This window comes from Ixodes scapularis, unplaced genomic scaffold (genome assembly GCF_016920785.2).
Source record: "Ixodes scapularis isolate PalLabHiFi unplaced genomic scaffold, ASM1692078v2 PGA_scaffold0__279_contigs__length_252992795, whole genome shotgun sequence".
In the NCBI taxonomy this organism is placed as follows: domain Eukaryota; kingdom Metazoa; phylum Arthropoda; class Arachnida; order Ixodida; family Ixodidae; genus Ixodes; species Ixodes scapularis.
In genome coordinates this window covers 128,381,469-128,404,880 of record NW_024609835.1, presented here as the reverse complement: position 1 = coordinate 128,404,880, position 23,412 = coordinate 128,381,469, and the positions used below count along the sequence as shown (strand labels likewise).

Here is a 23,412-nt window from a genome sequence, read left to right as displayed (position 1 = left end):
ATAAAAAGCGAACCCATGTCCGCTGTATATCCGTTGCGCAAGCAGTTACCTCCTATTTTCTGGAAATAAAAGACTTTTTTGTAAATCGTACGCAAGTGCTTTGTACTACTTGCAGGAGCGCTTGACGTCACGCTGAGGCTTGGGCTCAGCTGTTACTGGCAACTGCAGGACCCGAAATCTATAGCTTATGTGATCTACGAAAAGTCCCGTGAAATGAGACATCCAGGTCAACGTGCTACACTGTTGGGAAGGGGACCACAACAATTTCTCTTTTAACGCACTTGGTTTTGCCTCGTTCAATTGTCGAAAATTGATCCCGGCGACGGCCAGTAGGTCAACAGTAAAGTACATAAATAAATAAATAAATACTGGATGATTCACAAGCACGCCGACAGTCCCTGCCATCGCCTCCGTTGCCGTCCCCGCTCGTCTGGGTCTTCGTTCGTCCGCGAGAGGGCGAGCGGCGCCTGAGTTGCGAACACTCCCTTTTCATCATGACTTGGCGAGCGACAACGGGTACGGCCCAAGGGAGTCAATCAGCGTCTCGGAGAGAGCCACGTGATAACCTATCATCGGAGGGCTCTGCTCCTGCAGAAAGCTGCCACGTGCTTCGCTCCGTAGTTCAGATCGGCTCGACGGGGCCGTAGCGTTCGCTCTTTGCCAAGTGAAGGTTAAGCGTAGTAGAGAACACCGTAATGCTGACGGGTCGCGCTAGAAACACGCCATGTGTGTTCTTCAGGGAACAAGAAAACATGCCGCGAACTTAAGTCAAGAACACCCCAAGGAGCTAATAAAAAAATACTATCTTTGGCATATCCTGACTAATATTATAGTGACATTGTAAAAGCGAAGCTAAAGAAAAGAATTTTATATTTTTAATTTGTTAAGTTACGAGCAGAAAATAATTTTTATTGAAGTACATTTAGCTGTTCTGCGAATTGACATGCTTGGGATCTGTAGCTTTGGTTGCATTGGCACAGAAAGGTGATCCCGAGCAGAGTTAGCCATTTTACTCCGATATTACAACGATAGTTGTTAGTGGGACCCCTTGCGGCTTCGCGCCGTCGATCGGGCTCCGTATTGAAGCGGGCCATTTTTGGCATTCCGCCAAAACATTCCACGGCCACTGATAACAAGATAACAAGCAAGCAGGATGACATGCTTGGTCATGCATGGTGGCGAAATAACAAGCATGGCCGTGCAGGTTGACAGTGCAGTGGGATAGGTGCCCGTGTGACTCAGAGTTAGAAAAACATTCTCTGGAGATACGCATAAAAAGCTGCATGAGAATCTTACGATGCGTTCTGTATCAGAAGGCAAGGCTAAAGCAAGTGTGTTAGTGCCCCGGCCATAAAACTGACAAATGAAGTTTTATTTTCTAAACGAATTGCCAGAAAGATGGTATTAATAGCATTAACATCATGATCAACATACACCAGCTTGCTGCACCTAGACTATTTCTTCGTTAATAGTGCGTGTTTGTGTCAATAAACCTTTGTTTCGGAGTGCCATTCGTCTTCGCCACTTCCTTGTCCGTGTTTATTGGGTGCTTTTTGTTTAGAATGTATGACTATATGTACCAAAGAGACGTACAAAAACACGCTCCCCTCTTACACAGACAGCTGAAATGCTCTCTACTTTATACACCCTGACTGGTTCCAAAACGTTATAGCTTTTGCCCGGTGTGTTACCCGGTTTAAAACGAAACGCCTATGCGGACTTCCATGGTAAGCACTCTCACCTTTAGCGTTCTCTCAATCCATCTGCTCCGATATGACACCTCAGAGGTCACACCTCAGCTGTTCCTATGTTTCACCTTACGGGTTGCGTAAGCGTACAATTTTTGTCTCTTCTCTCCTTTCTTCGTTCATTTATATAAGTTTATCATTCACCAATCTGTACCAACCAGCTCAAAGCCTGTAACCAACTTCTGGGTCACCGCAAATCTAGCGACATTGAAAGCTGGCTCATACATTTACCTAGTGACACGATTCCAATTATCTCCTTCAAAACCCTTTGGACACAGTTCTTCTCACTACTTCACAACATTGTGACCTCTCAAACAGGCAAACCGTTATTGCATCCTTGCACGTGTTATGCGATCTCACATATTGAAAGTTGTCCTTAATTACCCTCACACTCTGAAAAAAGCCCGTGCGTCTGCTTTTCCGCACAACACTCGGAGAACCAATCACCGCAACTTACGGAGGCAACTCAGCGAATGACGATGCCGAAACATATGTTTAGACCAAAAAATGACCGCATCTCCACGTGGTGAATGAGGTTGATTGAGGCGAAGCTCTGGTGGTGCTGATGATACTGATTTTATTGTTTATAGGTAGTGCTGATGGTGCTGTTTTTTTTTTTTATGACTTATAGGTAGTGCTGAGTTCCGGGTTGTGTTTCGACTTCATTATTACTGCTTTATGGCTGGTGAAATCCAGAGCCAGTGGTTCTTCTAGCGGATCAGCTTGGATTCGCTAGAAGCCGTGGGAACGCATCTCCACCGCTTAAGTCAACTGTCCATGTCAACAAGAGAACGTGTGGTATGGAACGTGATTATATACGCATTGGAGCATTTCACCGCAGCGCCCTCTCGTCTACAAACGTTGAGCCAGTGCATGCAAAGTTTAAGGCTATTATATACGCATTTGACCGCAGCGCCCTCTCGTGTATAGCGGCTACATGCAACGTTTCATCCATGACAGAAACCCCAGCTCTTGAGTCACTACCACATCTCAGAGCCCCCTACTCGTCCCGCAGCCGTGGCCGCGTGGTTAAGGCGATGGACTACAAATCCATTGAGGTCACCCCGCACAGGTTCTAATCCTGTCGACTGCGCAAACATTTTTTTCTTTTTGTGTAAACACGAACACCGGACGGACGGACGGACGGGCAAGGCTAGACCCTAAGGAGCTTCGCGCCTAAAAGCGTAGTCTGAGTTGTGACATTTAGCAATGCAAGCCTGACGTTTTGCATTGCTTAATGTCAAAACTCAGACTGCGTTTCTAGTCTAAGCATATGTTTCGGCATCGTCATTCGCTGAGCTGCCTCCGCAAGTTGCGGTGATTGGCTCTCCGAGTGTTATGCGGAAAAGCAGACGCACGGGCTTTTTTTAGAGTGCACGTGCATAAGTAACCTTACATTGTGGGGATCCTTTTCCTTGGGGGTACCACTTAGAAACACAGAACGCTCCTTGGGTCCGGGTAAAGACGTGTTTATTGACTCAAATGTCACACGCTTGCCCGAAGGCCAACAATGTTGGAGATAACGGCGCTGTCTCTTTTGACAGGATCGCCAGTCGGAGTCCGCGCTGCCGCCATTGACAGTATCACGAAGGGGGAGGATCGGATAAGGATATGAAGGCTCTGTCGAGCAGAGCCTCCCCCAGCGAGAGTCCCGCCCGTTGGATTAGGGCCGTCTTATATAGCCTGCGGGAATGGACGCGCCCAGGGTGGGTCGGATGTAGGTGGCTCCCCGGAGGGGCGGACGCGTCCAAGTCATGATACTGAGGGGTGTGCCTTAGGCAAATCACCCATAAAGACGAGGGAAAGCCGCCCACCAGGGAATACGGCTTCGCCCTCGCTAGAGTTCCTGTATATGCTACCTACGGTAGCAGAGTTGCGCATTCAGCCTCGGCGCGTGGCCGTAGCGCCGGCTTTCCCGCACGAGCTGGATGCTTTGCTCCTCACGTGACTAAATTTGGCGAATAGCGGAGCCGCGCGCGCCGCCGCGCATGGAAAACAGGAGAGGAGGAAAAGGAGGCGGAAAGCAGGGAAACATACGCCGGGGCAAGAGAAACGTCGGCGGAGCGACCGTAAAGGTGGCTTTCTTGCACGCCAACGGATGCTTTGCTCCTCACGTGATGGATCTCGGCGAATAGCGGCGTGGCGGCGCGGGGAAAACAAATGCGCAACTCTGGCTCCCGTAGGGAGCCTATACAGGAACTCTAGCCCTCGCATCCGGGACGCGCCCCCACGTGGCGACGTCCCACGGCCTGCCTGAGCTAGGCCTAGATAGGGATGCGGGGAACACCGTGGTTCCCACAACATTTAGGCAATGTTTTCTTTAACCGATACAGGAGAAAAGGCGGGTCATAGGAATGCCACAGAGGGCTAGAACCTGGCATTCTACGGAAGTATTTTCACTGCCATTTCTAGTATTCCAAGCTAGTAGTTCAAACTAGTAATTCAAGCTCAAGGTAATCGTGGTCTTTAAAACCGATAATATATTGAGCATGTTGACGCAACTTTCGGGGACACAGCGGCGCAACCCCTCTCCAGTTTAAATCTGAAACTCCCAAAGTGCTCTGCCATTCTCCGACTGTTCCACACTAAACTACAGTTCCGGTGGCAGTTCAGGTGCTGCTGACCTTTCAGATATTTTATTTAGATCGTGCAATAAAGTTTCACTACGAGATTATACTGCAATGTCAGCAACATTGTTGCGTGGCGACCCAGCAGGGGGCTACGCTAGAGTCGTAGTCATGGGCGTAACAGCCGGGGGGGCAAGGGGGCGCTGAACCCCCCCCCCCACAGTTCTCAGAAGGGGGGGGCAAGGCATGTGTTTTGCCCCCCCCCCCTTAGACCGGCACCACTGGGCGGGGTAAACACTGACCGGTGGCGCCCAAGGGATACCACTCCCGGCCCTGGTGGGGGTGGGGGGGGGGGGGTGTTGGGGGGGGGGGGGGGGTCGGTCTGGTTTGCCCCCGCACTCAGAATCAAGTTCGTACGCAACTGGTCGTAGTTTAGCAATACTTTGCAAATGTGTAAATAAAACCAAGCCCAATTTGTGGGGCGGTGTTCATTTATCTTGCTGTAGCGGCGAGCTAATCCCGGAAACAAACCACTGTTCTGGAGGACCCATTAGGTCTTCTTGCTTCTAAGAAATATAGCTCTTAACAAAATGTGTGTCTAAGGACCTCTCGCCACCTTTCAAACACATCGCAATTCAAAGAGTTAAGATACACTTCACTTCAGCTAACACCGCTGCAACAGAAGACTCTATGTATGTACCCTTCTTCTGCAGATACGGCGTTTCCAGAAAACTAATTTGTCGTGATTGTTTTCCTTTTTTTTTAGGCAAAGCAAATTTACGCGTCGCCGAACGCTCAGAATCCGCCAAAATGTCGCGCAGGCAAACGGATCAGAGGCCAAAATTTGACAGATAGCCGTGAGCTTTTTTTTTTTTTTTTCATTTCATTTTTTTAAGCGCGTCCGGAGGCTGCATTGCGTGAGGGGGATAAAGAAAACCAAGCAGGACAAAATACAGAAATTTTACTCCAAAAAAGAAATGAAACACACACAAAGAAGTAGAACCGCATTGAAGTCAATATTATAATCAATAAAGTGATAATAAAAAATGGACAAAGGTGATAACGGGATATACTCACCCATACAAAGAACTACTATACCGAATATTGTTTATTCGAAACAATTTTTTTAAAGCGTCTTTACTGTTACACAAATGGCGTTTTCGCTATATGTTTCTTGAGCTAGGCGGATACTCGAGGGGTGAACAGCCGTCAGTTTGGTAAGTAATTAACGAAGCTCGTTAATTAGATTTTAAATTAGTTAAAATAGACATATCGCTCCAGTTAGAAACTTAGGGAGCGTCATCGAAAACCACTAAATCAACTCTTCTTAGAACAACTTGAAGCTCGTTTGAAACTCGGGGGCGCGCCAAAGTTACCACTCATGAAGCAGACGCAAAGCTAGCAGTGGCGGAACGCGATAACGATCTAATCATCCGCGTTCCGCCAATGCTGGCTTCGTGCCGGCTTCACGAGTGGTAACTTTGGCGCGCCCCCGAGTTTCCCAAGAGCTTCAAGTCGTCCTAAAAAGGGTTGATTCAGTGCTTTCCGATGACGCTCAGTAAGTTTCTAATGGAAACCATGTGTATATTTCACTAATTAAAAAGTTAATTAGCAAATTTTAGTTAATTACTCACCAGACAGTGACGGTTGTTTCCCCTCGAATGTCCGCCGAGCTCGAGGAACGTGTAGTGAAGACGGCATTAACGTAGCAGTAAATACACCTTTGAGGGGCGAAGCTCCTTAGGGTCTAGCCTTGTCCGGCGTCCGTGCTCACATCGATTGCACTGCCCCCGGGATCGGCCCACTTTTTCTTTTTAAAAAAACGTACGCCCGCACGCGGTTGGAACTCAGGACCGCTTGCTTACGTCTTCACCACTACGCTACACTCCAACGTTGCATGTAGCCGCTGAACGTCTACACAGGAGAGGGCGCTGCGGTCAAATCCGTATATAACCACGTTAAACTTTGCATGCACTGGCTCAACGTTTATAGACGAGAGGGCGCTGCGGTCAAATGCTCAACTGCGTATATAACCACGATCAGACCTTTAGAGTAACTAAAGCTCCGTGTATTTAAAGTTTTTTTTTTTTTTTTTTTTTTTTTTTCACACACACAGTGAACGCGTGACTGGTATTAGCCCCGAGAAGTTTGCGTGGCACCCCCTTACGGTGAGCCGGATTGACGTCACGGCGAGGACAGAATGTTTCCCTGATTTGTTCCGCTCGCCCTGTGGAGGCTTTGACGAAGTTAGCTTTTGGCGTGCCCGTTTCTATTTAATCTTTTTTCTTTGTGCGCGTTTTTCGCAGGAAGTGTAAATTTTTATATGTGGCTTTAGTGAGGTATCGCTTGTAGCTGCAAGCGAAACTTCAATCAACATTTCAGTCATGGTTGACAGGGCAGGCAACGTATGAACCCCAGATGAAAAGGAAGACATATGGCGACAATTGCAGGAACATCACTCTAGATTCGCATCTCACACAGTCAATGCCACTGATGGTCTGAATTAATTGGCAGGTTATGTATACCATTTCGTGTTTTCTTTTCTATTTTTTTGTTGTTATCTGTTTTTAAACAGAAACGCCGCAAAAGAAAAGCTGCATGCTGCTCGCGCAACAAGTTAAATGTGGTCTGCGCTATAAAGAGAGAATCACAAGTGAGACAGCCCAAATACAGAGATAAAATAAAGAAAGAACGAACTCAAGAATATACAGCTATTTGTTCATATCTGTTTATACTGCTCGCATTTGGCCTAGATCTCTGGATTCGGATAGTATTTTAATGGACTCGACTGGTGCTATCTGTGGACTTCTTTATAATACCACTCAAGTAATGTAGAAAAAACGTAGGTGAAGGTGTCTAGTCCGTTATTAGTCCCTTAAGCTCTAAATTTTAGAGCTTAGGCTAAATCATTGTCCTGAAGCTAAAATACCAGAAGCGTTAATCACTCAAACTGTCACCCTTCACAGGTTCCACATTTTATGTTATTCGTGCAGCATCTCCCACTGGACAGCCGTTAGAATGTTCGCTGTTCCTCCTGTGTTCCTATGTTGTTAGAAAGGACAGCTGTAGAGAGTTTGAAGGCTAAGGAAGTTTTTGGGCACCTGCAGCAGTGTCTCTTTTAATTAGAAATGGCAACTCATACTAAACGGTGTTTTTTCCGAATACGCAAGGCTGGAATAAAGGAAGAATGCCAGGAAAAAGTATAAATATTATAAAGTACGTTACTATTGCTGCACATATTTTGGGCAGTTCAATACATCTCTTACAGGCAACTGAGGGCGGTTCGGCCGTTTTTTCTGATACCATACAAACTTATTTCCAGTAATTGTGCGTGTTCTAAAAAATAAAACATGCCTGTATACGTGTACGAACTATATCCTTAATTTACGAAGAAGCTACATTGATCTAAAACAACCTCATTCCACGAGCACTTCAAAGGTTTTCAGTACCGATGGCTTTTAAGACATCTGCGAACCACTGCACGCAGAGTGACACGCGAAGAGTCGGAGTCGCGAGCTAATTTGCCGATTGCCCAAAGATTTTTGATTTAAGTGCCATTTGAAAGGCCTGCAAAGCGGGGATATTGTCCTAAATCATAAACATGCAAGGAATAAAATTCCAGCTTCTGAAACACTTACGGCGCCGCTTCACCGACCCCTCGCACGATTGCCTTGTGTCGTGTGGACCGACAGGGAGGTTCATCGGCGGAACTGCCCTCGCCGATAGCTTTCAGGATTTTTAACCCAATTATAAAGGTCAAAGTGACAAGCACGCTTGTGGAAGGTACGGAAGCACGTCGGTGTCGGCCTAACCCAGCGTCTTGTACACCGGGCGAACAAGGTCCCGCTCTTTGAAGTGCTTGCAGCACACAACGCCAAACCAGAAAACCGGTGCAAAGAAACGAGCCGGATGCGAGATCGCGGAGCGGAGTCCTTCTCCTGACGTCACGGTACACCTCACCCAATCAGGGCGCGGCAACCGCAGCGACGCTTGTGTTCGCTCTCAGGGCTAATAGCCGGTGACCGCGTACCGACAAAGGGGTGTAAAACGGAGCATAGCTAAAAATGCCCTGCCGTGCGAGTCCCAGCCCATCTGTATACTCATTAAAGCCGCGGTCACCTTGCTCTTACATTATACAGAAGACAGAGGACATTCGCTGCAGACACGCTGACAGAATAATCTGGAGACAGGCTTCAAGCATGTCCGAAGCATGTGCGCTTCGAACACCTATGCATGCTTCCAAATATGCCTGCAGGCCGTTGTGGTGCGCTTTTGTTATACAAGGCTGAAATACGCCCTAGACATTTAAGAGACGGACAACTTACGTCTTCTCTGTACGGCTCCGGGGACTGTACACTCTTCGGTCCAAGGCGCTTCCAACACTAAACGGCATAAAAAAAGCAAAATCAAATATGTTTGACACGTTTCCTTCGTAAGGAACCTGTAGGACTCACTGCTATAACTCACACCCTTCCTCTTAAAGATACCCGACGGGATTCCTCCATGAAAATCAAGTCGGAAAGTTGCTGTTTTTGATATATATAATTTTTTAGCGGTCACTTACTCACAGCATGCATATGCATGTATGCCTACTATCTTGGAGAGGTGGGTGATGATTTTATATTCTTCCAATGCAAGTTTAAAAGTGCATGGCAACGAAAGAGTTACCTGCCGCAGGGAATACCCTACATGCGAACCTCTCTCGTTGATAAATTCGCGCGCAAACTTCAGCCTTAAAGGAACACTTACCCCTGCCAATTTTTTTTTTTTTTTAATTTCTTTGCCAGGCAATTTAAGAGGGTATCAGGAGACTAACTAATCATTATTTTGCTGTAAAGTCGCCTATATTTTATTGGATTAAAAACTCAACTGCTCGAAACCGAAACCGAAACACGAGCACGGAAGCTAATGGCCGGGAGTCTGATAACTCCAGCCTACCGTTTTTTACGTTTTCTTTTTTTTTTTTTTTTTTTTTTCTTCGCTGGCATGTGAAGCAGACGATGACAAAGTTGCGCGCACCGTCTGTCGTGCGATTGTTTCGAACTTATATCCCTTCCGCTCGATGTTCTGCACTTGAAGATCGATTGTAGCAGTAGCTGCCCCACGTCCGTCGCAGCGTTGGTACATTGTGCGCCGCCATCACGTTGTCCAGCACGCGGTATGTTGCCCTATTTAGGAGGACGTGTACATATCGTAGAGGTAGAGGAGCTTAGTGTGATAAACCGGAAGTTCGGAAGTGGCACCCCCCTTCCCCCCCAGTTGCCGCCATATTGTACGCAAAAGTGACCACTCGCCACGTGACCTCACAAGAGCCGTGACGTCATCGGCAAGATGGCACCGCCCAGAGCTGGCGGATGCGAGTTTGTTCGGTGCGCGGCAGTCGGGATGTGCAGCTGCTTTCCGACGATTTCGGGCTTCTTCGTGCTCGCTGACGCAAGTATAATGTGAAAATATAAAGGAATGAGACTTTATACCCTTTTTGCGCAAGGTCGCTCTGGATCATCTGGAGATTAACACCTGTGAGACATCATCAGCCGTATCGACCGTACCGGTGCTCGTATTCCCAGATGTGTTCGAGGATCGATAGAACTTGGAGTGCTTTTAGCATGAAATTTTCGCATTCTCTTCGCATTGTTTGAACGTTGGAATGTCTGAGAATCGAAGCGAAATGTATGCGTCGGACGTAGGGCCTAGGGAAATTTGTTACAGCCCTAGGTAACTGCATAATCACAGCATCTTTTAGCGATGAAGCTCCTGCGATCTTCACGCCGACCGCGCACGGCACAAACTCCTTCTTGTGCTTCTTGCCGCAGCCGAGGCGTCTCCGTGCTAAGGTTGATAGGGGTCGTCCGGAAAAACTCGGCTCTGGCAAGAAGCACAAGAAGGACTTTGTACCGTGCGCGGTCGCCGTACTTTCGATAAGATCTTCACCTTCGGGTAATTTGGCAATTCATTGTGAGAGATGTGGGTGGTTTCCTCTTTTGGAAAAGACGACGATTGTTGCTCGGCGCAGTCAGCAAGTGACTCGCGAAATATTCGAGGCATATTACATTTCGAAGTATAAGGATCAGTGCGCCAGTGCTCCCTCGATTGCGCTCTTCGATAAGGAAGTCATGTTCCTGGAGAGCTGTGACACGGTGCCCTTAGGCGATGGTCCAATGTATGTGTGTCTGTGTGTGTTTTTATGCCGGTAAGAGGTTGTCCAGAAATAAACCCGCTGTCATTCAGCGCTCGGTCTCTGTGTTACTCGTTCTTTGTTCTCCGTGCTTTTGGCGCTGTTTCCCCCTTCGTAACTATGCAATGTATTGGTGGGTCAATAATTTACTTGTTCTAATTGCGTGGACAAGATGATTCACATTTGTGTTCATCACTTGCCCAAAGAGCAGTCTTGTTAAAAAATGTTGACTACCATTCCTTTCAGTCTCTTTAGTAGACGTTTTTCAAAAGTGTGGGATGGCTACACCTCGTTTCACCGTAACTTGGAAAAGAGCAACAGCCATAGCCCCCTCGAGCCAATCGGAGAGATGAAGTGAAGGTGTGTGACAAATCTGTGCAGACGAGCACTCTGATGATATGTTGTCACGTGACTCTCTCCAACGTGAATATTGGCTCACCGAGACGGTATACCCTTTGCCGTTTGCCATATTATGATGAAACAAATTACAGTAGCTACTACTCTAATTATACTTCAAAGCCCAAAGTATAATCCAAAGTAATTATACTTTGGCCATTTGTTCAACACGAATGTTATGTCAGCCATCACTATGAACTCGGCTCAGCACCTATTGGACTCGAATGTTGCACTAGCGTTCGACGTGAACTGGGGCCCATTCGTGTGCTTTACGCCGAAAACAAATGGTGACAGTTGTGTTGCTTGATGCGGTTTGGCAAAGGGTCTATTCACTCTATAGTGTCATACATATGGGACGTGTCCTGCTTTATAACAATGCATCAACAGATACTATTAAAGTAGATGCAAAGAGGTGTTTATGCTTCTGCAATTAACAAGTTACAGCGATAGTTATTTCTTACGAGTGTAGCACTCACTTTCGGTAGCTTGGCCCCTTTTTGTGCTCATTAATGTCAGTGTGCTTTGATGTTATTATCATCTGTGTAGTTTTAAGTATCCTCTCTACAATGTCTACAAAAGCCCCTAAACGGAATAAATTAATAAATAACATCTTCACATCACTGGAGTTTGTTTTCAGATGCACCACATGTTCAGGAGAGGTGGAACGAGTGCAGCCCCATGCAACAAGTCTGGCAGTCTGGTATGTCCCATTAATTAATATTGAAGGGTCAGAGATGCGAGTGTCCTTAAAAGGTCCAGCGCGTGCAGTGAACACAATTCCTGGCGTCTAGACTCTGAAGGCGCGAAAGCAAGCGGAAATATGTTTATATGGTTAGTGTATCAAATATGTTTATTTCCACTTGATCACATAATTACTGATTCTTAGCGAATGGTTCCATTACAAGTTCTTTCTGCGGCAGTCTCGTGTCAGGCGTTCAGTCGTAGTACCAGTGCTCCTTGGTATCGGATGGCGCTCCTGGCACGTCGGTGTTCAGTTTAAACGAGTGGCACCTTTGATTGACTGATGCCGTCTTGTAATCATACGTCATGTGCGACCACTGACATCCGATGCACTGAAGCTGCGGGGCTGGCTTCTAATCCGCAAATTTTCCTGGTAGTTTTCTGAGTCAATGCAACAAGCTCGGGCATGTATTGCTTACGTGGCTGTGCCTTTTGCTGTACAGTTGACTTGATGGCTGGCAACAATGTTTATTTGCTATCCAAGCCATTTCACTTCCATTTCGTAATGATGATTTCTTCTGCATCCCGTGACCACTGCAACTTGTGTAACTCTCCTCTGGAAAAGTGAAGTCGGTTGATGCTTGGTGTCCACCTTTGAGAACAACCAACCATTCTATTTCTTCAAGTCACTCAGGGGCATTCTCCCTCAAAATTGGAAATTAGATGCTTCGTGGAGTGGACGCAGATAAATGGTGTCAGCAAATTATTAGGTATTGTCTTCGACGACAACCGACACCAAATCAACTATCATTGCATTGCCGCTCACCTGCTTTGTCGTGCTTACCTCCCGTCGAGGTGATGGGGATCAGGAGCTTCGGGGTAATGTCGGCACCAGGGACAAAGGCCGCCGAAGATAATCCTCAATGTTCCGCCGTCGCTCCTCGAGATGTGGTCGACGGTCGTTCGGCACGAACCCTCGCAGGCCAATTCATTGGTACGGGCAGCTCCGGAAGACATGGTCGGCCTCATGCAGTGGTAGCAGAGTGGTTTTCGGTCGGCCATTCGCAACACCTCCGTTTTCCTCGGCGTACTTTGTTCAGCGCAGACCTACACCCGATGTCGGGAATGCTTCGGCGTTGGGGTGTTTTATAGAATCGGCATTGAATACTAAGGAGCAGCCGGTGGCGGTCGTCATGCCATTCTGGTGTAAGTCGCCCTCGGTTCGTCAAATGCCGCTTCGCTCGCAAAAGCCTCCTGTTAATATGCCTCTCGAACTTCTTCCGAGACAATCTCGGCAATCAAAATAAAAGCCGGGCAACTAATGGCAGGAAGCAGCTTCCTGATCTCCTCCCGGACAACGTCGTGGACGATGTCGCGGATGCCTGGGAGGCTGGCGTGGAAGTTGCAGCTGGACGCCTAGAGTGTCGAGACGCCGGGAAGTTGCTGATTGAGACAGGCTCGGGTATGCTGTGCACGTTCAATGATGGGAGCCTCAGTGATATGAACCCTTCGAATGTTGCCGGGGGGTTGCGGACAAGGCTGCCGAAGGTGTTGTCCCTCACATGAGGGACATGGGATTCTAAGCTTATTGTCTTCTGTAGCATAAGGGTCGGCGTGGGCACTCGATAAGGCGCCAAACGTCCTCCACGAAGGGGGTGACGCTCACGTTGGGGCCGTGTTCTGGACAAAATGAGGAATGCGGCTCTCTCTCGTCAATGTTGGCTGACGAACGTGCGCTTCAGCTCGGACTTGCAAACTTCCCACGACGTTAAGGAGGATGCATGGCTCTCAGACCAGTGCCTAGCAGTTTCTTGCACGAGAAGTACAGGTTTTGCAGGAGCTGGTTGTCTGCCTACCCCTTGTGGCGGGAGACACGGTCATATTGTTCAATCCAGTCCTCGACGTCTTCATACACCTTGCGTGAAAGGGCGTAGGAGTGTGAGATGTGACGGGCATGCAAACAATGGTGAGAGCGGACGAGGTTTGCTGCTACAGGTTTGTCAATTTTGGCGTAGTCAGTTTCGATTTTTCTGGCAGGAGACCGAATTCCGGTGGTCCTTCCTGGTAGTAGCGACTGGCTCGGATTTCAGGTTCTTCGATGTGTATTTGGGAAGTTCGTTCTTGTCGTACTCGCTCGGCCTTGCGGATTTTCTGCCGGGCTCGGGATAGGACTTGGTTCACGGCTCGCCAAGGGTTTAAGACGCGGGATAGTCCGCCACCCGTGTCCCGTTATCAGGCAACTCAGCTGAGGAGCCGCCAGGGTGCACACAGAGTGAAGGGCTATGGGTGAAGTACCCAGCAGCTCCACCAGAACATACGATGACCGCCAAACATGGCCTGGAAGTTTCCAGAATAGTAAATATTGATGGGATATAGGACTGAACAAGCATCCGTGACAATATAACAAAACTGACAGAAGAGAGTCTATCCTGACCAATAAAGAAGCTGCATTGCTTTTGTGGCATTCTGTCCAAATAAATCCTCTCCTTCGGGGTTTGACGACTGCCGTAACTGAACTGAAATGGATGTGGGACCACTTTTCTAGAAATGAGCCACTGCAGGCTGCCGCCGCAAAGCGGCGTGAACGAGTAAGCTGGGTAGGTAACACGCTCGATGAAATGTTCATACAGCTTGCAATTCACGTAATGAGTATTGATGAAACGTTTGTGTCGACGAAACGTGCGACAGACCAGCAGAATCAAAACCAACTCCAACACCCCTGCTCCGTGAAAGTGCATGCTTCCGCCGGAACAATTTGGAAAGCAGCACAGCGTTATTTAGCACGGTACGGGACCTACTAGCTTCAAAGCAGCTCTCCGGTACGCCACACAACCAAAGTGAGCCTTCGGTTATTTGAACGAAGCGGCACCACGATTACAGAATGCCACTTTGTGTAGTAAAAAAGTTGCAGGAACCGGATTTACTTTTCGCCGGAGGACCGGCCGCTCTGACACAATTTTCCCTTTTTTGTTTTATTTCCACGCAGGTAATAGCGCAATTAGACCCGGTTAGTATTTTTATCCAGCATAGCATTACACGATAACCTGCATATTAAAATTCGCGCATCTGCGCTTGAAATTTCCAAAATGACGCGATTTTAAACCGAGTTTGAACGCCAGTCGGATGTTAGGTACAGCCCACTCGGCGGAGCAGGCGACCCCCGGGGTGAGAGGAAGAGGGTATTTTTTCCCCTCTCCGCTCTTCCTAGTGCAACGGTCTATGCGATTTGTGAAACTTTCTTTTTCTTCCAGTCAACATATTCGCAACTTTTTGGCGGCAGCAAAATTGGGTTCATATTATTTTCACAGTTTTCACGGTTTAATTTCACGGTTTTTGCGAAACGTAAACGAGAGAGCCACCCCTTTGTATCTCGCATGCCAGAAAGATATCGCGTGTGAATCTTACAAAACGTGTGCATACGTACTGCAGAGTGCAAACAAACACATTTGCATTAAATTTTCTGGGGCCAGTGGATAAGAGTGAAGTATCATTAGCATAAACCGACCGTGGTTAGTGACATTATGTATGCTACCAAGTAATATTACTTTCGTTATATGAAGTTGCTGTATGACGTCATTTGTTTTAGATCAATTGTATCATTGGCACCCTTAAGCAGCAATGCAGAATTACAGGACATATGCTGAGGCATTTCAAAAGTTTTGACTTTAAAATCACCCGCAAAAATCATGGACTCTCATATAAGTAGCAACTTACCTTGAATACGTATTTTACTGGTCAGATTTGGACATCAAAAATTTAGGTCTCAATTCCAAGTACAAAGAAAATGCCCCATTTGGGTTATTTTTTAGTTCTTTCATACTAGGAGCTGGAGTTTTAACTGCGAACTTCAGGTCAATATGTCCAGTCGCAGATTTTTGGCCAGTAACTTTATTTTGAGACGCTAAAAAATAGGCGGCTCAACGTATAAAGTTGAAACATACCTCGAATATGCGTTTTACTAGTCCCATTTAAAAAATAAAATTTACATCTTAGCAAGCGTGTGTTCCTCTTCAGTGGGCCTCTATGGTTGTTTTTTTGGAATCTAACAATTAATCCATATGCTTTACTTTTAGCACAAATTTCAGACGACGACAGCCTACCCCACGAGGCAGACTTTGGAGGTTTGCTGCAAGGGGAAATACATGTCCCCGATCCGTACCGGTTTGACCCTCCATTACAAGCGAGGGAACGACGTGCCAGAGAGCACATCCCCGTGTCACAAGTCCGGTAAATTATTTTATCTGTCCACGCATGCCTTGTGTCAATCAGTATATAAATACTTCTGATTTTCAGAAAACAACCAAAAGTATCTACAGAATCATTTTTATTTCAGTTGTCTGTCCAGGCTTTCACACCCAGTAGAATTTTCTCATGATAGATGTAACACCGCAGACTAAGAAAACCCACAATTATAGGAATGAAACAACACTTGATGGTTGCGGCAACTGCAACAAAACTTGGCGGATACAATACAATTCTTTCGTGGCTTACACTCTTCCAGGTGCACCCTTGAAAGCTGCCCCCCAAAAAAGGGGCACTGTTGTCGTGACATTCCGAGGGTAGCCGGAAAGATTGTGGGGAAATGTATCACAGACGGCGCACTCTTCGGACTCGTGTGTTTGGGCGAGAGGCTGCTCAAGATAGATATGAGCAGCTCTCGTTTTATGAGCCCATTTGTTTCGAGCCAGCAGCTAGAGACCAGAACAAGTAAGACCAGTTCTTTGATGACAGTTATGTTTTAATGCACTGCTTGCCTGTGAAACCAAGTCTCGGGTAGTGTATATTGCAAAGGATAGATTCCCCCCTTGATAACTCTGTTTTGGTACAAAAACACTTCAAATCATGAATAGGAAAATCATTGGGTTCTGCCATGTGTTATGTTCATGTTCGCCACGTATAGCGAACACAACCTATTGAGCTGAAGCAGCCGCGGCTGGACCGGAGACGCTGGCGGCGGAGAGCGAGCCACGGAGAAGCACCACACGCCTGGAAAAGAACAGACTGGGCATTGTCCGAGACCATGCCCAGTCTGTTTTTTTTTCAAGCGTGCAGCGCTTGATTGTAACCTAACAGTTAAATAAATATATTCTGCGTTGCTCCAAATTAACCGGTACATCACACTGGCGACGAAGTTGGGATCCATGCAACAAAAACGGATATAAACAACTGAGTGACAACGGAACAAAGGAGAAAACGGTAACGTGAGTGATGCCCGATCTTAAACCTAAAGGCCTCGCATCGGGAAAATTGAAGAGTTTGATTAGAAATCGTAATTATGGTCTGCGTAAATCAAAAGGATCAAAGTGTTCTTCTCTGCGAACGACATTCTAGAATCAAAGCGAGTCGATGTTCTTCTCTATGTTATCGGACGAGAAATGTATGGACTAATACGGAACTTGGCGGCACCTGCCAAACCAAACACCACATTCATACTGCTTGTTCGACTAGTGCAGAACTACATCGACCTGATGCCCAATTGAATGGTTGAACGCTACAAATTCCATCACCGGAAGCAGTTGGAATCCGAAACCATCGCAGACTACGTAGCTGCACTCAAACAGCTTTCGCTGCAATGCAATTTCGGTATTTCCCTCAACGACCGACTCTGAGAGAAGCTCATTGACAGCATCAAAGACGGAAACATTCTCGAAAAATTGCTAGTTGAACTGACGCTGACATTCAAGGCAGCGGTGCATCTTGCCACTTCGATGGAAGTAGCCATGAAGGATGCGAAGAAAATAAAGAGCGAGATTGAGACCCAACAAGATATCAATCGCTTAGTGCAAGGGTGAAAATACAAGACGTCATTTCCGAAAAAAGCAAGCAAGGGAAGAAAAAAATCTTGCAGTAAAATGGATAGGTGGGCTAGTTGGTACATGTTTAACGTGTGAAGTGCCTAAAAAACGAGGAAGACGAGACAGGACCAAGCGCTTGGTTCTGTCTCGTGTTTTTTAGGCGCTTCACAAGTTGAAAATCTTGCACAAGCAGGACCCAATGTCACTGATGCGGCAAGACCAATCACGACCCTGAAAGCTGCTTTGCAAAGAACAACACTTGTAAAATATGCGGAAAAACAGGACGCTTCCAATTGGTCTGCCGTGACAGAAAACGAGATCCACAAGACTCAAGAGGAAAGGACAAGCCAAGCTTCACCAACCATGCCATTTCATAGAACTCGGGAGACGAAACTCCGTTTTACTTCATCGACTCAAGCTACCCGAAAACCATCACGGTAACTGTGGAGATTTGCAACAACCCTCTTCAGATGGAGATTGACACAGGCTCACTCGTGACTGTGATCAACCTGGAGGCGTTTCAAGAAATTCTTCCAGACATCCAGTTGAAACTTTCGTGAATAACGCTGAAGTCATACACTGGCAAGCCCATCATTCCAGAGGGAATGGTTCAAGTGGAGATGCAGTACAACGGGCAAGTCAAGCATCATGAAATTCAAGTGGTGAAGAATGGGGGACCTCCCATACTGGGATGGGCCTTTCTTCAGGATTTTCAAGTGAACTGGAAGGAAGTGCAGAACGTGCGTGCAGAAACCTTAAGTCTCGCAAGTGTGCTATAGAAACACAGTTCCATCTTTGATGGTCCGAAAGCTGGAGAACTACGCCGTGAAAGTCAGTATGAATGATGATGCTCAACCAACGCTTCTCAGACCAAGGTCAGTCCCATACGCCCTCCGACAAAAGATCACGTCTTGAGGAAGAGCATATAATCACTCCGGTGATGAGGAGTGAGTGGGCGACTCCAATTGTTCTAGTGATGAAGGCAAACGGACAAGCTCGCATATGCGGGAATTACAAGGTTACACTCAACCCAGCCTTGAAGCCAGATAGGTACCCACTACCGAAGACTGAAGATCTTTGTGAATATTGGTCATGGGGAGAAAAGTTCACCAAGCTGCATTGCAGACAAGCCTACTTTCAGATCCCCTGAGCAGAAGAATCAAGAAACCTCACTGTGATCAACACACACAAAGGACTCTATCAGGTGAACAGAGTGCCATTTAGAATAACCCCCAGCATCAGCTATCTTCCAGCGCGTCATCGAAGAACTCTTTGGGAACTTGCCATACACGGGTGCATTTCAAAATGATATTGTGGTAACTGGCAAGAACGATCAACGTCACATATGGCGAAAACTCAAGGAAAGTGGCCTTCGCTGGGGAAAAGAAAAATGCTGCTTCATGCAGGACTCCATCGAGTACCTAGGAAATGTCGCAGACCAACAAGGGATCCATCCAAATCCCAAGAAGGTGGATGCGATCGTATAGGCGAAGACGCCCGAAGACCAAAAAGTATTTGGAGCATTTTGGGGGGTCCTGAACTTCTACGGAAAGTTCATCAGCATCACAGGTTCATTACACTGCATTGCGTGTCTGTTCCCAACACGCACCGCAGTACGTGATTGTTTTCGCAAACTAATGAGGGTTTGTGGGTATGTCATTTGCAGAACATACAGATTCACAGCCTACAAAACAGTTCGTGTGGTGGGTCTGGGGAAAGCTGGGTCAGCCCAGCTTCCCCCAGACACACAGCCTGCAAGCAGTTCGTGTGGTGGGTCAAGGGAAGCTGGGCTTAGTCAGCTTCGGTTTTTCTGGCAGGAGACCGAATTCCGGTTGTCCTTCCTGGTAGTAGCGACTGGTTCAAATTTCAGGTTCTTCTATGTGTATTTGGGAAGTTTGTTCTTGTCGTACTCGCTTGGGCCTTGCAGATTTTCTGCCGGGCTCGGGATAGGACTTGGTACACGGCTCGCCAAGGGTTTAAGTGTCCCGTGTCCCGTTATCAGGCAACTCAGCTGAGGAGCCACCAGGGTGCACACAGAGTGAAGGGCTATGGGTAAAGTACCCAGCAGCTCTACCAGAACATACGATGACAGCCAAACATGGCCTGGAACTTTCCAGAATAGTAAATATTGATAGACGATAGGACTGAACAAGCATCCGTGACAATATAACAAAACCGACAAAAGAGAGTCTATCCTGACGACTAAAGAAGCTGCATTGCTTTAGTGGCATTCTGTCCAAATAAATCATGTCCTTCGGGGTTTCACGACTGCCGTAACTGAACTGAAATGTATGTGGGACCACTTTTCTAGTAATGAGCCACTGCAGACTATCGCCGCAAAGCGGCGTGAACGAGTGAGCTGGGTAGGTAACACGCTCGATGGAATGTTCATACAGCTTGCAATTCGCGTACCGAGTGTTGATTAAACGTTTGTGTCGACGAAACGTGCGACAGACCAGCAGAATCAAAACCAACTGCAACACCTGTGCTCCGTGAAAGTGCACGCTTCCGCCGGAACAATTTGGAAAGCAGCACAGCGTCATTTAGCACGGTACGGGACCTACTAGCTTCAAAGCAGCTCTCCGGTAAGCCACACAACCAAAGTGAGCCTTCGGTTATTTGAACGAAGCGGCACCACGATTACAGAATGCCACTTTGTGTAGTAAAAAAGCTGCAGGAACCGGATTTACATTTCGACGGAGGACCGGCCGCCCTGACACAATTTTCCCTTTTTTTTTATTTCCACGCAGGTAATTGCGCAATTAGACCCGGTTAGTATTTTTATCCAGCATAGCATTACACGATAACTTGCATAATTAAATCCGCACATCTGCGCTTGGAATTTCCAAAATGACGCGATTTTAAACCGAAACTGACCAATAAAGAAGATGCATTGCTTTAGTGGCATTCTGTCCAAATAAATCCTCTCCTTCGGGGTTTGACGACTGCCGTAACTGAACTGAAATGGATGTTGGACCACTTTTCTAGTAATGAGCCACTGCAGGCTGCCGCCGCAAAGCGGCGTGAACGAGTAAGCTGGGTAGGTAACACGCTCGATGAAATGTTCATACAGCTTCCAATTCACGTAATGAGTGTTGATGAAACGTTTGTGTCGACGAAACGTGCGACAGACCAGCAGAATCAAAACCAACTCCAACACCCCTGCTCCGTGAAAGTGCATGCTTCCGCCGGAACAATTTGGAAAGCAGCACAGCGTCATTTAGATCGGTACGGGACCTACTAGCTTCAAAGCAGCTCTCCGGTACGCCACACAACCAAAGTGAGCCTTCGGTTATTTGAACGAAGCGGCACCACGATTACAGAATGCCACTTTGTGTAGTAAAAAAGCTGCAGGGACCGGATTTACTTTTCGCCGGAGGACCGGCCGCTCTGACACAATTTTCCCTTTTTTGTTTTATTTCCACGCAGGTAATACCGCAATTAGACCCGGTTAGTATTTTTATCCAGCATAGCATATTACACGATAACCTGCATATTAAAATTCGCGCATCTGCGCTTGAAATTTCCAAAATGACGCGATTTTAAACCGAGTTTGAACGCCAGTCGGATGTTAGGTACAGCCCACTCGGCGGAGCAGGCGACCCACGGGGTGAGAGGAAGAGGGGATTTTTTTCTCTCTCCGCTCTTCCTAGTGCAACGGTCTATGCGATTTGTGAAACTTTCTTTTTCTTCCCATCAACGTGTTCGCAGCTTTCTGGCGGCAGCAAAATTGGGTTCATATTATTTTTTATATTTATTATGGAATGGGTGTGCCTTCGATTACCCACGACTTTGAATATAATTCGTACACATAGTTTGAATACCACCTGACTATTAAAAAAAAAAAGTGAGCGTGACTGAAACCCGCGAATGTTTTATCGGCGGTTTTCGGCTGTCTTCGGGCGGAAAGAAAACGAACTTAGAGTCGAAATAATGTTCTGGGAACTTGGGCACTTAAAGGTCATGTTCAAGTAAAAACCTTGGCGATCATAAATACCCTGTCAATGTCCCTTAAGTGGAACCATATTCATAACCATAGTCATGACTTAATTACATGAAAACCCAAGTATGTCTGGCAATGCCCTAATTACCTTGAAAAGAATACTTAACAAAACAATTTAGTGTCCATAATAAGTGGCGAACGTCCTTTGCATTAGCCAGCAGCCGCCGGCGTGCGCGAGCACACGCTACGACATTGACGTCATAGTCCTCCATTCCCGCTTAAGATGACAGTGAAATGTATGGGATTCAGGCCAAAGGAGAATAAAAGTAGGCTTTTCATCTCCCGAAGTGAAAGCTACGTGCTTGTTAGACAAATCAATGGCTTACCTTTGGCACCAGACTCCACTGTGGAGATGAAAAGATTGTCATTATTCTCCTTTTCCCTGCAGCCCACATATATCAGGCCGAGTGGGCATACATGCAAGCGTTTGAAAAGTACGAAGGTACTTAAAACACTTGAAAAATATAGCCATATAATTAATTTTCGCACAATTGAAAGATGTTCCTACGGATGCGCAGTGCCCACAGTTCCTGCGTGTAAACGTTCTTGCTTTAGGTTCTACAGCAGCAGCTGGAAACCTCAAGCTCACTGGAGATTGTTCTCGTATCAACAAAATACTCTGCTCTCTCCACGCTTCAAAAGTTTGGATTACAGGTCACACATGTAATGTATCGTTTGATGTACTCAAGCGCCTCTTCGTATATCTTATAAAACTATTATTCGCGTTTCTTTGACCATGGCTTTCAATGAGTTACATGCCCACTCTACTTGTGTCTCGCATTTCACCAAAGATGTGATGAAAATTTCACCATCGAAATCAATTATTTACGGTGATTGAACAAAAATTAAGGTATACTAGTTAACTTTCTAAAATCGTGAAAAAATGCCAGCTTTTACAACTTTTGATCATATGGTGTAAATGGATTCGATGAAACGGCGTTCGGTGCAGTGTGTGGCAAGCGGGCAACAATCTGCGCACTGACATCAGCAGTGACGTTCAGGGGCGCATCGCGGGCGCGAGCACGAGTCCCCGATTAGCTCGCGAGTCAGTCGAAGACTGGATTGCATTTCTTGTCCTTTTTGTGGGAGAGCAGTGTGCACCGATTCCCACACATATCACCTCATTGAATGGTAGGACCTCCGATTCAATGTTTGGATTTGCTCTATTCAGTGAAGAGTGTGCATTTGTGAGTATACATGTGCGTGAATTAAATTTAGTTCCATGCCGCATGAAAGCATGAGTCCACAGAAAGCAGCAGGAATGGTAGAAAGTTTGTGTTGCATGCTCTTGTAGATATTAGTCACATTATGCCTGCTATACTTGCTCCTCAATGTGTGGAAATGTTTTTTTCCTCCAGCTTCGTCAATCCACAGGCTTTCACGGATGTAAATTTAATGACTAAACTTAAATGTCTAGTGTTTCGGAATTCTCATCAGTCTTGTAATACCGTATTCAGAGGCTCAGTAAAATATGACCAATACGGGAGAATTTGAAAGAATAAAAAACTGGCGAAGATCAGGCAGCCAATGCAAAAACTTTCACTAAGCCATTTTTTTTTTTCGGGTTAGCACTTGCGGTTATTCCTTCCGGGACCAGTTTGTCCGAGACCATACTGTTCGGGACCATTATACGGCAATAGCCGTATTGGCGACGAGATGTTTTGGTGGCGCCACCTCGCAGTCGCCCTCCTGTGACGCGGCTGGTAGGATGCGAGCAGACGACGCGCTATGTCAAAGCACAAAGTGAATATGTTAGCCCGCATCTATGCCGATTAAAAATGGTTCACTTCTTTAAACACAAAAAAGTGTATAACGTTTTTGTGAGTGATTTTTATAATAAATAACAGGGCCTGAAGATTTTTTTTATATTAGAAAATACAATTAGCAAAAAGAAACAAGAAAAATCTTTAAAATGTTCAAACACAAGCCTCTATCTTCACATTACAGCTTGCGCGGCATGCGTCAGGGCTATTCACAGCCTCCCTAATTCTTTTTTTTTCGGATCTGTGGAGGCTGTTGCAAAAAACGGTTTTGCATTCACCCGAGT

At 46.5% G+C, this 23,412-nt stretch overlaps 1 protein-coding gene and 1 non-coding gene across 2 annotated transcripts in view; one reads left to right on the top strand and one right to left on the bottom strand.

Annotated features, from left to right (window-relative positions):
• The window catches only part of LOC8051188 (dehydrodolichyl diphosphate synthase complex subunit SPAC4D7.04c), a 115,744-nt gene that overhangs the window by 51,334 nt on the left and 40,998 nt on the right, over positions 1-23,412 (bottom strand). The gene's annotated exons all lie outside the window — the stretch shown is intronic.
• Trnac-aca lies at positions 2,760-2,841 on the top strand. Its single transcript has one exon. It is a non-coding gene; the product is annotated as a tRNA-Cys (tRNA).